The sequence below is a fragment of the Callorhinus ursinus genome, unplaced genomic scaffold (assembly GCF_003265705.2).
Source record: "Callorhinus ursinus isolate GAN/ISIS: 27379988/994484 unplaced genomic scaffold, GSC_fseal_2.0 scaffold32, whole genome shotgun sequence".
Lineage (NCBI taxonomy): Eukaryota > Metazoa > Chordata > Mammalia > Carnivora > Otariidae > Callorhinus > Callorhinus ursinus.
This window is the reverse complement of record NW_027397094.1, coordinates 15,275,122-15,289,361: the sequence shown is the minus strand read 5'-3', so window position 1 is coordinate 15,289,361 and position 14,240 is coordinate 15,275,122. Positions and strand designations below refer to the sequence as shown.

General features: G+C 45.4%; 1 protein-coding gene across 5 annotated transcripts in view; it reads right to left on the bottom strand.

Moving 5' to 3' along the window:
• SIPA1L2 (signal induced proliferation associated 1 like 2) overlaps positions 1 to 14,240 on the bottom strand; it is a 213,519-nt gene that overhangs the window by 140,657 nt on the left and 58,622 nt on the right. For 3 of the 5 annotated variants that reach the window (XM_073879047.1, XM_073879048.1, XM_073879049.1), the window contains one exon: positions 4,214 to 4,287. The exons of the other annotated variants lie outside the window; for them this stretch is intronic. The gene's annotated coding sequence lies outside the window, so the exon portion shown is untranslated. The remainder of the gene's footprint in view (positions 1 to 4,213; positions 4,288 to 14,240) is intronic. 5 annotated transcript variants of the gene reach the window in all.

Below are 14,240 nucleotides of genomic sequence, written 5' to 3'. Positions count from 1 at the left end.
GAGGCATTCTCCAACGCCCCAGGAAGCAGGGGCAACAGGAAAAAAAAAAAACTGTCTGGAACATTCTGGGAGTTTGCCAGAGAATCATACACTTTCTGAGGAAATAGAATAGAGAGAGAGTAAGAATTCTGGTTAGTCAAGAAAGGTTTTCTGGACTTGAGGGGTTTTTGTTGTTTTGCTTGTTTTTGTTATTGGTTGGCTGGCTGCTTTTGGTGGTGGTGGGGGCAGGTGGTGACCAGAGGCCATCGGCTGTCAGTCTGCCCATGGACGGAGGTCTCAGGAACCAAGCAAGACTAGCTCACCCTTCTGAGGAGAGCAGGGTGTCCTGCCGAGCAAGAAGCTGCCCCGGTGTCATCTGCCCTTTCCCCAATTGTGTACATAGAAGGTCAACAAAGGCCATTTTCCAAATCAGCTTATTTTTCGTGGAAAGCTAAAGAAGTTAAGAGACATTCACAGTACACTGAGAGATGCAAAGTATCACATGTACGCGACCAGTTTAGGACCAGAAACGGAGAATATCAGTATCTGCCTGAATATGCAAAACAAGTCTCCAGGAGGATTCAGGAGGCATCCATAGCACTAGATGCTGTGAGGAGGGGGCGTGAATGGCAGGCAGAGGGTGGGGGGGTAAACATTCCACCAAATATGCTTCTGGACCACAGGAATACATTCCTCCAAATAAATAAAATTGTAAATAAATCATAAATAAAGCAAACATTTGCCCCACCTCCGCCCACCACACACGCACACACACACCAAAAAAGCAGATTTTTATAGGAGGACACACAGCTAGAATAAATAACAGACAGGTGATCACAGCCACAGTAAGCAAGTCATGTCTAGGTGATCATGGGATGTGGGATGTGAGGCGGTCACTGTGAGACAATCAGGTAATCCCCAGGGATAGAACCACAGGTCTCATTCTAGTCACATGTGTTCCCAGAACCATCATTTTCATGGTGTTCAAAATGTGTCCTGAGGATCACTTTGGTGGGGAGAGGGCAGAGCAGAGTGATCAAAAATGCAAACTTTGAAAATGACCTATCTAGGAAAAGCATACCAGCATCACCATCATCCAAAACCCACATTATTCACAGAGAGTTTCTTTGAGGCCCTCTACAGTGTTCAATGAAGCAATTCCTGTGCATAAGTGATGAGCCAAAGTTATCTGACCCAGATACATATTTTGTTTCCAAATTCTTCAGTCTTCATGCAATTTTCTCCGAAATATGAAGATCTGGAAGAGACCCCTCCCTGCAGAGCCCTGGCCAACTGTGAACCCCATGACAGGGTCATGAGCAACTCTGCTCATGGCAACTGGTTTAACATCTGTGCCAGTCAAAGGCCATACAGAATGGCCCAGCAGGGCCTGACAGGCTACTGGTGGTCCCAAAACGTGATTCCCATTCTGCCCAAACATTAATCCTAAGAGGAAGCAGAAAGCCAGTTTTCTAGAGAAGTAATTACATAATCCACTTTTTTACAGAAAAGCTTTTTGACAGAGTAATCACTTGAGCAAAAGGAAAATAAATATTAGTATGAATATAACTATAGTAACCAGGCATAAGCTGAAGGCAGAGCCCAAATCACAAGGGTTCTCATGAATTCTGCAAACCACAGAGTCGAGATTTGGGCGGTTTCCTTCTGCAGCTCGGTGGCTGTCTTATTAGCAGGCTCGTAAGATTAAGGTCTGGTATGATAAGCAAATATGAAGAGCCACCCTCCTCCTGAGGGAAAATTCTCAGAGACTACAACCAATCTCATTCATTCAGCACCTCAGTTGGCTCCCTACCCCCACATACCCTTTCCTTAGCTCATAATTAGCGTGAAATGCAGAATATCCATATTGTTTGCCGTTTACCTTCCCACATCATTAAGACTCACAGACAAAACATCTGTTTTATAACCCCAAACAATGATGAGCTCCATAAATACACTTCATTCATTTATTATTTCAGCACACATTGACCATGAACCTACTGGAAGGCAGGTAACAGGTACTTAGCCTCAGGAGAACCCTAAAGAGAGGGACACAGGATTCCCAACAGTGTGGTCATAATGCAGCCGGCATTCAATCCCACAGGATCCCAGCTCCCCTGAACAGGGACAGCAAAGGCTCACTGTCTGGGTGGAACCCCATCACACAGGGATGGCATTCCAGCCAACTCCTGGCAGGCGAGCCACATCACCCAGGCCGATGAGAAGGACAACTGCAAGCAGTGTGTGCAAAGGCACAAAAGCAGAGAAATCAGGGTCCACAAAGCGGCGGGGAAGAAAACGTGTGGCAGAGGAGCTGGAGAAGTCGAAGGACATGTCTGCCATATCAAGGAGCACGCACCTCTGCAAATAACAAGGGGCCAATTTATGGCCAGAGAGAGCAAATAGTAGATTTTGAACATGTTTGAATAAAACCAAGGGCCATTCTTCAAGAAAGAATACGGGAAACAGGAGTTTTCGATCACTGGCCAGGACTTGCAGGCCAAATGGAAATGGGGGGATTTTCTGAGCTGGACGTCGATTGGGCCTGCACGACCAGCACCCTTCCCTCCCCACAGCACGTGGTCTCTGCCCCAAGACGGCTATAACCACAGCCCCAGTCACCCAGGCACACATGTCAAGAGCAGCCAGTAAAATCCCCACCCTGCTGCCCCCCCACGTCCAGCCTGCCTCACACCTCTCACGTCTCCCTCCCTCCCAGCCGACCGGGGGCACCCCCTTGATGCCCCCTCCTTCTCTGAAGGCTCCACTACAGATACTTCCAGTCTCACAGCGCCATCCTCTTTAACTGGTGTTTGCTAGGGCCTTTTCCTAATTCTTCCCGAATGGTGAGCTTTGGAAGCAAACTCCTCGCGTCTGTGGAAAAGTATCTAGAATTAAAGTGGACCACAGGGGCGCCTGGGTGGCTCAGCTGGTTAAGCGACTGCCTTCGGCTCTGGTCATGATCCTGGAGTCCCGGGATCGAGTCCCACATCGGGCTCCCTGCTCAGTGGGGCGTCTGCTTCTCCCTCTGACCCTCTTCCCTCTTGTGCTCTCTATCTCTCATTCTCTCTCTCAAATAAATAAATAAAATCTGTAAAAAATAAAAATAAAAAAAAAAATAAAGTGGACCACGTCTGAGCGTGAGCAGTTCACAGGGAGGGTTACTGAGAACGACTGAGGAAGCCGGCTGGGTGTGAGAGGTCTCAGACATCATCAAACATCTACGCTAGGTGATGAAGCTGGGCACAGTCTTTGACGATAATGTCCAAGATCTGGAAAGTTCACTTAAGTGGGATACTTTTCTCCTCCTGATTACAAATCAGTGAGGTACTGCTAATGTGCCTAAAATTCTGGGGGGGGGGGCATTAAAGGAAGGGGCTTGAGGCACAAATACAGCAGGAAAAACTCAGCCTTTTGTTTTTTAACTGAAAATCTGCTGATCCAATTTACATTTCAAGGTGAAACATACAAAAATAATGGTCAATATTATTTCTCTTCTTTTTTGTTTTTAAGATTTTATTTATTTATTTTGGAGAAAGAAGGCAAGAGAACTTGAGCAGAGGGGGTGGACAGAATCCCAAGCAGACTTCCCAAGGAGTGCATAGCCTATGCGGGGCTCCATCTCACGACCCCGAGACCGTGACTTGAGCCGAAATCAAGAGTCGGACGCTTAACCGACTGGGCCACCCAGGCCATTTTTGACGATTTTTGACCATTTTTATCTTGTTTCTATACATCCCTAACTCACTGCATTAGCACTGCCTCAGAGACAATGACCAGCAAGGAGGGAGGAGTGCTCGCCATCACCCTGAAGCCCAGCCACACACAGGCAGAGAGAGTCTTGGTAAATTCGGTTTGATAACAGTAACCATGTCAGTGATCCCCTTTTTTGCCACTACTCTGCAGAAATGGAGAAGAGCCGCTGAAAATGCCTGGAAAGGCATTATACTCCTAGCCCTCTAGAAGATGGAGTTTAGATTTTTCTAATCTGCAGCTACCCACTCGCACTTTGGGGCTTTTTTTTGTTGTTGTTGCTTAAAATATTTATTAATAATGCCACTTCATCAGTTTACCACATGGCATCTCGCTGTATTCAAAGGAGTTCATTACTCAAAAGACCATCTGTCTGAGAGCTCAACAGAAGGTTTAAATAATCGGTGGCGAAGAATGTATGGTCATATTGTATCAAGTCAAATATTTACATCTCTCAGAATTTAAATATGAACGTTCTTACCCAGCCATCCACCACAAGTCAGACTTCATTACTACGCCATTCTTTTGGTATCTTTACCTTCTAGATTCTCAAACCTGTAAAGAAATGACAACACGAGGCAGGCTTTAACTTATGCAGACAGGACTGCCAATCACAACTGTCTGTGCAGCACCTTCATTTAGGCAAGAGAAAAAATCCTGACGACAGCAGCATTTTCAAGCAGAAAAGCAGTTAAACATGAATCAGAAAAACATTTGGGGAAAACAGCTGATTCTGCCTTTCTCAGCATTAGTAATTGTGGCGGATGTTGCACTGCTACAATCAGAAGCCGTGGGAGCAGCCGGGGCTCCGATGGCCCCACGTCACGACAAGCAACCCCGGGACGGGCTTCATGATGCTGACAGCGCAGCCCCGGGCAGGCGAAGCCCTCGCCACCACAGGAGATGAGGTAAGAAACCGGGACAAGTGCATGCGTTCACGCAGACAAACACTAACGAAAAAAACTGCTTTCAAAGTGTTTCAAATTAAACACAAATATGAATTGCTGCAAGTTTAAATAGGGGAAAAAAAGGCAAGGTGGGAGAGGTACTGCCAAATCCGTTTCTTAGGTATCAGTTTAAAGGACTGAGTGCAGGGTCGTCTATGAGGCTCAGTGGGTTAAGCGTCTGCCTTTGGCTCAGATCATGATCCCAAGGTCTCGGGATAGAGTCCCACAACCGGCTCCTGGCTCAGCGGGGAGCCTGCTTCTCCCTCTGCCTGCCGCTCCCCCTGCTTGTGCTCTCTCTCTCTCTTGCTCTCTCTCAAATAAATAAAACCTTTAAAAATAAATAAACAAAAATAAAGTACTGAGTGCAGTAGCAGAACTAAGCAAAACACCGTGCATTGGGAGACAGGCAAGATGAGTGGGAACAGCAAGGACTTCAGGGAAAAGCAAGCATGAACGAGAACCCCTGGACTTCCCAGCTGGTGGCCTTGGACAAACCTGCACGCATCCCTGAGCTGCTTCCTCATCTGCACCGGGATGATAAAGGAAGTGGGATTATACAGCAACTGGTAGAATCGGCAGGAAGGTGAAGTGAGATAATGTGGGGCCTGTGTCTAGGATTTGGGTACTCCAAAAGCGCAAACACAAAACCATTGCCTTCTCTCGTTTTCCCCAGGAAGAAGTTCTGTTTTTGTTTTTGTTTTTTTTTTTAGATTTATTTATTTATTTATTTGAGAGAGAGAGAGAGAGAGAGAGAGAGCATGAGACGAGGGAGGGTCAGAGGGAGAAGCAGGCTCCCGCTGAGCAGGCAGCCCAATGCGGGACTCCATCCTGGGACTCCGGGATCATGACCTGAGCCGAAGGCAGACACTTCACTGATTAAGCCACCCAGGCGTCCAAGTTCTGTTTTTATTCTACAACCCAGATCCAGTTCTCTCTCCAACTCAAAGATGAAAAGGTTCGATCCGCAACACCACGCTAACTGAAGGTCCCCGACAACTCTCACATCTAAGGACTGGAAGGAGCCCAGGGTATGTGGGTGCCAAGCAGATTTACTGCTCCCTGCTGCACAGGGTGGGGGAGGGGGGAGCAGAAGCAAACTAACTGAAGATGCGCTGTGAGCACGTGGAAAGTAACTGCAAACCAACGGCGGGATGCCAAAACCCATAAACAAGGAGTACTCACAGCAAGAGCTTTAGGGATTCACCAGGAGGAAAGAAGTCCCAGTGGGAGGGGGTGAGATGTGAGCAGGGCCTCAAAGAATGGTTCCCCTCCATCTTCAAAGAGAGAAAAGGGCAGCGCGCCCCAGGCTGTGCAGAGCCCGCGGAGGCTGATGGATAAGTGGGTGTGGTGGGAGCAAATGATTCATCATGAACATTAAAAGCGAAAGCCAGAAAGACTAGTTATTTAGCTGAAGTGTTGAGCCTTAAAAAGCCAGGCAGGGGAATTTTAACTTTATCTTGAAAACAACCGCTTTTGAAGTCAGAGACAGGTTTAACTTAGATGAAGTCAATTTATATTGTTTTTAGATCAATTTACAGTATTTACATAAATACTGTATTTAGCTCAGTGCCCAACAAAGAGTGAGCAGTGATAAAATGTGAGCTTTGATAAGTATTGATAACAATATGTTTATATATGGCACTCACACAGCATCATGTCTTTCTCGACCTCTTGAGGACCAGAGTTGGAGCGGTGAGATGGGTGGCTCTTGCTAACTTACGGAATTGGTGTCTGACTCAGAACAGGTAAGTAATGAGGATTTGTTGAATAAAAGAATGCATAAGTGAGTGGATCATCATGGCAGATATGGCATTAGGAAAGAAAAGGGGAGAACGAAGAAGGGAAGAGTCAGGACCAGCGGGATGAAAGCAGATTCCTGTGCGTTGGGCGCCTGGGTGGCTCAGTCGGTTAAACGTCTGCCTTCGGCTCAGGTCATGATCCCAGGGTCCTGGGATCGAGTCCCGCACTGGGCTCTCTGCTCCGTGGGAAGGCTGCTTCTCCCCCTCATACTTCCCCTGCTTGTGTTCCCTTTCCCTGTCTCTCTCTCTGTCACGTAAATAAATAAAATAAAATAAAATAAAATAAAATAAAAGATTCCTGTGCGTCACGCACTCACATGGACGCAACCATGTGGACCCCTGTCCCAGGTCCAGCTACTCGTGAGAGGTGGCCAGACAGCAAGGAGAAGCAGCCCGCCTGGGATTTTGAAGGAGAAGCGGCTCTACCACCTACTGTATTATACAGCTAAACCCTGAACAACACTGGGGATTACGGGTGCCAAACCCCACACAGTCGAAAATCCACGGGTAACATCTGACTCCCCAAAAACTTACCTGCTAATAGTCTACCGTTGACCAGAAGCCTTACTAATAACATGCACGGTCCTATGTTTTATATGTCGTATGTACTCTACACAGTATTCTTACAATAGAGTAAGCTGGAGAAAAGAAAATGTTATGAAGAAAATTATAAGGAAAATATACTTCCAGAACTGTATATATAAAAAAATACTGCATATAAGTGGATCCTTGCAGTTCAAACCTGTGTTGTTCAAGGATCTGCTGTCCTCCTTCCCCTCTGGGCCTCTACTGAACATTTTCCTCCCCTTAATAAAATATATGTCTCAGTCTCCTTCTACTTTCAAATTCATTTTAAAAATAGACCTTTTCTATAATTTGTGAGTATTTCCTGTGTTTACCATCAGACTATAAATCCCTAGAGTATGAATACACATGTATATTCACTAAGGAGCTGGAGCCACCAGGGAGTGATCAATCAAAATTTTCTGATTAACAACAGACAAAGCATCCACGAAATCCCCCTTCTGGTAACCCATGTTCATTCTTTCCTTCAAGCACCCACTAAGCATTTACTTCTTGGCAAGGCGCATGGTGCATGAGGAAAGATACATAATGCGTGAGCCCTGACTTCAGGACGCTTATCATCTACCCAAGTAGGAGGCAAAAAGGACATACAAACCCTCCCACAGCATTGCTTTCAATTTCACCTCTAAGAAAATATTTATTTTTCCAATACAGTCACTATTAAAGACCAGAATGGACACATCCTGAAGCTCTGTCTTGATCTCTTGTCTGTGCCCCTGAGAGATCTATGTTAACAAGCGCTACAATTATTTCAGTGTAGCCATGAGAGGAAATGAGAAGTAGCAAAGATGTAGGAGTCAGATTTGAGACAGAGCACATCAGTAGCAACACTGTCTTGGGGGACAAGATGTCCACAACCCAGAGGAGAGGGGCTCACTCAGGAAAAGAGACGGGGACACAGCTGCGCTAAAATAATAGTATCATATTAGGAAATAAAATATTTACGCTTAAAGTTCTATTTTTAACAAACTTACTCTAATCCAACCTCTGGAATACCCAAACCTTAAATAGGAAATCTCTTTCCCTCCACGCTTCCCTAAAAATAGCCCCCTTTCTCTTTATCAAAATATGGTGTAGATTTCCCTTCGGTTTGCCTTTGCAAGAACGCAGGTCTAATGAAGAATGAAACCATTACTCAGGTTAACCAGAGCACACTGTCTGTGTCATGCACATACATCTCGATGCTATGACACACGTTGGGGAAGTTTTCCTTCTAGAAATGTGATCTGCATCTAGCCCATGTTTGCTGTGGGCACCCCTGGCCCTGCAGCTGTCGCCGGCAAACTGAATATTGTTCCCAGGCATTCCACAGAGTTTGTCAGTTTAATTTTATCCAACAGGCTGAAAGAGGGTTCAATTATTTTTATTAAAATAACAATAAGGAAATAATTCCCAACAATGAGCATCTGAGTGAGAGGCTCTGCACCCCGCACGCTCACTCATGTCTGTGATTAGCAAAACTCAAACGTCCCTGCTTTCTCTCCACTACGTAGGCGGCCTGCTTCCTTATAACTACTGCCTATGGAATAAAAGCAAGTAAGTTAAACTAGAAATTGAGTTTACACATTTATGTACCTTAAATAGCCCACACTGGCCAGAGGCTTTTACTTTAAAATCAGATACAACACAAACATCTGAAAAGTTTCTAGGCTTTACATCACCTCGCTAATCTCAGCAGTGCTGAGAAAACAAGCCACACTCATATCAAACAAGTGAAATCACTCAGCGGGACACATTTATCTTGCAGTGGTATAAAGCCCCGCACCCAAAATTAAACAGAAAAGTCTTTCGGACTTAACAATTTATCTCCAAGGGAATTTCGGCCAGAGTGGGAAACCAGGTATCTGTGGAGTAAAGTGCAGCCAAGCTGACCCACAATGACATGCTTTGCCTAACCTGCACTACCCCGGAGCAGCAGAATCCCACTCGGACCTGTAACAGCTCCAGGTAGGCTAGCAAGGGCAGGTCTCCTTCTCATCAGGACTCCCAAAGACGTGCTCTACCCAAATGCCACAGACCGCAGAACCTAAAATTACTCTGCCATACACAGGCTCTCACCAAGTCCAACCGGGGGCAGTGACAAAGCCCCCAACTGCTAAATGTAATCTAATAATTTGCATATGTAAGGATAAAGGTCTAGACTATGACATCAGCTTCACAGAAAAACCAGCAGATTCAAAAAAGACCCAACTAGCCCACTCAGTCTTTGGAAATCCCAGATAAATGAACAGATGAAAAGGACGCAGCAGCAGGAAAGAGCGGACTCTGTATACAGTCAGTCCAGAAAGCACAAAAAAAACATTTCTAAACAAAACCATTCTGGGAATTCCCCGTTATAGAAAAGTATGGGGCGGGATGGGGGGAAAAAAAAGCCATTCATCACAAGGGTGGTAACTCACAAGGGTATTCACTGAAAAGTTGCTTCCCTAGCAACCTGGATCCTGCTAGAATGTCCTGGAAGAGCACTGTGAAGTAGAGAGAAGCCAGAGTTAACCCAGAGGACTGTCAACAGCTCAAGGATCACCTCAACTTGGTGAGAGCCCTGAACAGCTAACAACAGGATTCCTCAGAGACGACATTCCAGCCAAAGATAGCAAGAGTGTCCGCAGTCTGAAATGTCTGCCGCAAGAATTCAGGATCCACTGGGCTGTTCAAGAGTTCAATGTGTGGACTGTCCTAAAGCGGCTATCCCTGCCTGTTCTGAAAACTAACAGAGGAATAAAGTGAACTCGATTGAGCCTCTGTCATCAGGGTTTTGTCGGCAGCCCTAGGCCCTCCAAGACCCCCAAACTTCTACAGTATCTCATGGAGCCCCAGGCTTTTTGGTGGTGGTGGTGGTGTCACTGCTGTTGCTTAAGCCAAGAGACCCAAATAATTCCTCGCATTGATGTTTTTAAAAGACCGAACTCCCAAACTTCTTTTCTTCCCTCCCTTCAGTGACAAGGCAGTGCCATGTGAGGTTGAACACACACACACACACACAAAGACAAAAATCGATTCTGTAAGCGTGTTCTAATGCTGCAGACCCTGGAGGAGTTGGAATCCTACAAACAGACAGCTCTTGGGGGCACGTGAAACCAGACAGGTAAGTTTACAGACCGGGAGAAACTAAGGGACAGAAACAAGATAAAGTCAGAAGAAATTCTGTATCATCAGGAGCCATTTTCAATGGCACTTGAGAAACACTGAACTTTTGCTTTGTAAAAGGAGCATCTTATTGTAAAAGGAGCATCTTACTGTAAAAGGAGCATCTTATCTATCCTTTGTTCCACAAACACAAAAACAAACCGAAGGCCTCCAAGGTAATGAATATCAGGGTCAGACTAAGTCTGCAAGAAAGCTGGTAAGATGATTTACCCAGAAAAAGTTAAACTACACACTTAAAAAAAAAAAAAAGGCGGCGGTTCATTTCACTCAGTGTTTTAGACCCAGACACCAAAATCTCAATAGAGGCATAGGGGAAGAAATTGGAAAGACCAAAAGAGACACAAGTCAACACTTATCACGGCCCTGAGGCAGCAGTCAAGCAAGAATGGAGAGAAAATCCTACACCCAGCCAAGGTAAATTTTCACCAGTGCTACATCAGCCAAAGAAGATTAACAAATGCTAAAGAGGGTAGCTCAGTAACAGAGTGGGATGGAAGGCGTTGGGAGGCTGGCTTAGCATAGTGTCTGTCAAATCCACGGTAGGTGATGGTGGAGAAATTTGTGGACCTGGTCTCGTTTCCACCTCCCGCAGTCAGGATGAATATGGGAGGGCATAACACACCAAATGCCTGTTCCACGAGGAAGGCATTCCTCATGACGTAAGGCACCCAACGATTTGGTTGCCAGTCTCCCCATTAAATGGGGACACAAGGGGCTCGAAGAGTGGAGGGAGCTACTCACCTGGAAGCCACGGGCAGCTGGAGCAGGGGCTGGATTCTGGTCAAGGGGCTACACGATTCTTCATACACATGCCATTTTCTCGCCCAGCCCCACAGAACACCGGGTCCTATCAAAGGGTGACTTCAACCAGTCTTTCCATTCCCTGACACTGGCCTCCTGTTAACCAAGACTCCAAGGCACTATACTTCTGGATCGTCCCCGCGAACATTTTTTCTCCAGCTACTGTGTTTTCACTGTGTTCTCACTGCCTCGGAGAAGACGTAACGCTTACTCCCTCTCTTGTGTTCTGGCAGACGGGACCCAATATTACCATTACTTATCTTTCCTTTTTTTTTTTAAGATTTTATTTTTTTTTTTTTTTGGGGGGGGGGGTGGAGAGAGAGAGAGCACGAGTGGGTGGGAGGGGCAGAAGGAGAGGGAGAAGCAGACCCCCGCTGAGCAGGGAGCCCGATGCGGGGCTCGATCCCAGGACCCCGGGATCATGACCTGAGCCGAAGGCAGACGCTTAACCGACTGAGCCACCCGGGCACCCCTACCATTACTTATCTGCATGCTTGTCTCTTCCATTAGACTAAGAACCTAGAAATCAGAGAACTCTACTCAATTTTGTATTCTCTCACCCTGCCCAACAAGGTACCAGGTTCAGTGAAGATACAACAAAAACAAAAACAAAAACAAAAACAAAACAAAACAGTCAGCTAAATGCGGTATTGCAAGTCGGCGCAGAACAGAATAGTGCCAAACACCCTGTACCAGCAAGACATTGTGACGTGACCTGTCAATACGTAAGTCATACACTTAAAATGTTCAGGTGGAATATTTTTATATAAAGTGTTATACCCATATCAACAAAGCAATGTTGGGATGGAGAGCAAGCCGAAACAAAGGCACAGCCTTACTGGAAAAAGTGACAAGCCCTAATGGCATTGTTCAAACAGAACCCTACCTGGAAAGTCAGTTGCCGTAGGCTTTCATCTTGTACAGTAAAACTTCCCTGGAGAGCTAGAAAGAAGGAAAGATCTCCCTCTGCGATTTAAACTTTAAAGAGCGAGAAGCCCCAGGGCCTGTAAGATCTGACTGTATGTACCCTAATTAATGGCAAAATAGAATTTGAAAACGGAGTTTGGGTCAGCCATTTGGAATGTGGAAAAAGGAGAATCCGGAGCAAATGTTGGCATCCAGAGAAGGCACTTCAGCCATTAGACAAGGAATATTCTCTCATGACATCCTTGCCTGAATCCAGTGACTGTTCGTTCCTCAATCTCCCCTGTTCCCACTGCAAGTGTCCCAAGCAACCTCCAGATCTCTGCCTACCTTGAGGCAGAGAATGTGGGGACCGAGAAGACGTCCCCATGACTGTATTTATTTCTATAAATTACTAAGTGGACACTCGTGTTACATACTCTGGTTAGTGAGCTTGGTTAATGTGATTATAGGTCTGAGAGATGGACCCCATCTCAGGGTGATGAAAAAAAATTTTTTTTCTGAATGCCAAATAATGAGTATCACCCACAAAAGTCTTTTAGAAGAGTTGGCTGGCCTTTCTGCTCAGTGATGCACTATCCCACGTATTCATGCATGTTTTCTTCAAACCTCTCTACACTACATGAATCATGTTTTATTGAGGAGCATCACTTCTGGTCAACAGTTGTTTTGTGTTTGTTTGTTTGTTTGTTTTGTGTTTGCCTGCATTTTTGTTTTGTTTTGTTTTGTTTAACCAAACAGACCACAATTTACTCAGCAAGACTCACTGTCCTGGTGTACAACTGAACTCCTCTCTCAGTGTAGAAATGCCACAGAAAGAGCTTGGCTTCACCAGTAGTAAGTTAATGCTGCCTTGGCAGGGCTGAGGCTAATTTCTTCAAATTTAATTTGCAAAAACCAGCCCAAGGCTACCCTGATATAAATTCACTTGATGTGTTAATTTCACACTTTAGAGTCCTCATCCCACTGGTGGGTGGGGTGGGTGGTCTCAAGGATGTGAAGTAGGGGAGGGTCTGAATTTGCCCAAGCAACCTCAGACACCAGCCCTCCTGCCTGCCAATGGGAAAGCAGGGATTGTGCCAGAAATCAGCCAGGCTGAGTAAATTATTTTCATTATGCAGAGCTCTATCACTGGGCCCCAGCGTCTCGTGTAATCAATTCTTTCGTCCACATCTTCATACAGGAGGGACGCTTTTAATATGGGCAAATAACGATATAAACTCAATCGGCTCCAGTTAGATCTAACAGGTACCATGTACCTTCAGCTCCACAGCCAAGGGCACCAAGCCTGGGAACTACACGGGTGAAAAGTATAACCCCTTTTTGCCCAGGTCTGTGTTCTTTTTTTTTTAAGACTTTATTGTATTTATTTGAGAGAGAGTGAGCAAGAGAGAGTGTGTGTTCATCCAAGCAGGGGGAGAAGCAGAGGGAGAGAGAGAGAGAAGCAGGCTCCCCGATGAGCAGGGAGCTGATTTGGGGCTTGATCCCAGGACCCTGGGAATCATGATCTGAGCCGAAGGCAGACATTTAACCGAATGAGCCACCCAGGCGCCCCTACGTCTGTGTTCTTGAGAAGAAGTGTGCCAGCTTCAGTAAAATAAATACATTAAATGTTCTGGCATAAAAACACTGTTTATAAAGACCATGACGTAATGAGATGTGCAATGGTAGAATGCTTCAATATATACATAATGCTTTAATATATAAATATCTATAATTAAATATAATATATCCACATATATTAAAATATATACATAGGATCTTCACAACTACATAATACAACCACACATGGATACATAGACACACTTAATTCATAAAAAAAAGATGATATTATCAGTTTTCATCTTTGGGTTTGGTACTTGGGGTGATTTTATTTCCTTCTTTCTATCCAGATATTATACACAGGGCACATATTACTTTTATTTTTTTTAAGATTTTATTTATGTATTTGACACAGAGAGAGAGAGAGAGAGAGAGAGAGTGAGAGCAGGAACACAAGCAGGGGGAGTGGGAGAGGGAGAAGCAGGCTTCCCGCGGAGCAGGGAGCCCGATGCGGGGCTCGATACCACGACCCTGGGATCATGACCTGAGCCGAAGGCAGACGCTTAATGACTGAGCCACCCAGGCGCCCCAGGACACATATTACTTTTGACAGGGATACCCCTCCAAAGCAAAGAAGCCTTTGGATACAAATATAAATATCCTCAATTTATCAGTAAGTGAAGATCTCTGTCTACTCCTTTAAATCAGGAAATAGCTCAATTGTTGGGAGTCAGCTGCGATGCTTCTATAGGAGGCTAATTTG